Below are 2,470 nucleotides of genomic sequence, written 5' to 3' on the forward strand. Positions count from 1 at the left end.
CGGGACCTGTCGGAGCCCGCGAGGCTCTGTCGGCCGCGGCGGGAGGTTGGGAAGTGGGTGGTGCTTGTCCAGCCCCGCCCGCTCTGGACTCCTGGAGCCGCGGTCTCTGATTGGGCCTTTGTGTGTGTTTCCTCCTCTGAAAAGATTGAGGGTTCATTTGTTATCGACCATCCGCCTGATTCGGTCCGCGGTGTTAGCTCCTCCTAGGGGGCGGGACCTCACTTGTCTACTCAATGCCGTTAATTAAGTAACTGCTTGGAAAACTCGTTTCATTACTGGAGACCTGGTCTTGTAGGAGGGGTATATATGGTAGGAGGGTCACAGGAGGAAGGAGTGGAGGTACTGAAGAGCAAACAAGGAAATAATTTTCTAAAAATACTGTGTGAAAGAGGTACTCTGGAGGCAGCATGGATATTGCAACCTAATTTTACTCATCTTTAGAATGAATGACTGAGTATGAAGAATAAGGGAGGGAAGTTCTTGTGCAAGTTGGAAATTTTTAAAGGGTTCCCCAATGAAAAAGGTGAAGTTAATTTTCAAAGTCAGTGATGTGCTTTTTAAAGTGACTAAAGGTTCGTTTTCCCAGGAATTAATACAGATTGGCTAATGTTTTTATTGCATAAATATAGCATCATTAAGTAAAAATAAGCCTCAATACTGATGCCCAAATAATTCATAACTTCAAGATTCTTTTTTATTTCTTCCCTCCCTCTTATTTTATTCCCTCCCTCCCTCACCTCTCTATGCTGATATCAGAAGTTAAGCACATTTTTCACTCAAAAAATGGCGCAGCTTTTAAGGAACTTGAAGAATAGAAACGGAGTGGAGGAAACAAGCTTTTGTAAACACGTAACTTTAAGAAGTGTATATAAGTTGTTTTTTTTTTTTTCCAATACGAATGAAGCGGTACTGGACTTTAGAGAAAGATGGAGTGGGTCATGAAAGACTTTGCTAAAATCACAATTTTCCTGGAGGACTACATAGGATGACAATGGGGGAGGGCTAGGCAACGTAGCCGTCCTTCGAGACCTTGCTCTTAAACACAATCTCCGCAGGCCTCAAGTGAGAAATTCTTTTACTGAATCACATGAAATTCAACGGCTCTTCCCGCCACCCCTCCCACCCCTATTGGTTCCTGTTTAAGCTTGGGGGTTTTTTGTTTTGTTTTGTTTTTTGCATGGAAGTAGCTCTTAAACCTTAGTTTGCATGAGAATCACTTTAGAAGCTTAATGAAAAGCAGGTGCTTGGAATAACTGAATACCACCTCCGTATTCAGTTATTCAATTTTGACAGCATCTCAAGTGATTCTGACCTGGGTGAGTCCAGAAACAGAAGTCTGTCCCACTTGTCTTCACCCACTTACCAATCCCTCCATGATTTCGTCCGTATATACCTCTCAAGCTGAAGTCGCCGCGACTCTCAGCTTCATGCTGCTGCAATTCTAAGGCCACCCTGCTTTGTACACGCTGTTCCCTTTGTTTTAGTTCCTTCAAAATTCAGACTTATCTGTTATCCCCTAAAGCCCAAAGTTTCAACCCCAAAGTTGAACACTCCTTCCCCAGAATTCAAACCGTATTGTATATTTCTGAAGCTGCACCTTGAAAACATTCACACACTAGGAATGGAAATTTTGTGTTCAAAAATCAGCTCCCTTAATTTGCTACAAATTCATTACATAGGTGGTGTACAGGATTCAAGCCTACTAAAGACAAGTCCTTCTTATTCCCCGGATGACGGTGGTAGAGAAGGAAAACTGAGAGGTAAAATTGAGCAGACTGGTTTTGAAAGAATCCCATGTAATTTGATCAAACCCACTAGCTTAAAGTTTTTCAAATCAGCGTGGTTTACAGAAAATTATCTTCCATCGTTTTAGCCTTCCTAATTTCACATGAGTAAAACAATCTTACTTTGTACTTCGTTCACATATATGGGACTTCAAGTCCAGAAAATGAATTTATTGTTTGTTTTTCTTAATCATATGATTTCTTTATTTAGATATTGTTGCCCTACAAAGTGTGTTCAAATATATTTCACAAAGATCTACGCTACCAATAGATTACTCTTCCTTAATTACAGCTCTCATCCTATGTCCCTCCCTTGTCCCATAATTTTCTGTGGCTCTCTACTGCATCCAAAGCTCTCCACAATTTTATTCCCATCTGATCTTCCTGTCTGATGTTACTGCTTTCCCATATCCATCCTATGGGTCCGCCTAATTGGATGATGTGCCGTTTCTTAACTGCACCACTACCACCACCTACAAGAGAGGAGATCAAAGCCATCTGAACTGGAAGAGAAGGGCATCAGCAAGGAGAATAAGAGCATTAGATGCTGGCCAGGCACGGTGGCTCATGCCTGTAATCCCAGCACTCTGGGAGGCCAAGGCAGGCGGATCACCTGAGGTCGGGAGTTCAAGAACAGCTTGACCAACATGGAGAAACCCCGTCTCTACTAAAAACGCTAAATTAGC

Source organism: Mandrillus leucophaeus, unplaced genomic scaffold, assembly GCF_000951045.1.
Source record: "Mandrillus leucophaeus isolate KB7577 unplaced genomic scaffold, Mleu.le_1.0 Scaffold49, whole genome shotgun sequence".
Classification (NCBI taxonomy): Eukaryota; Metazoa; Chordata; class Mammalia; order Primates; family Cercopithecidae; genus Mandrillus; species Mandrillus leucophaeus.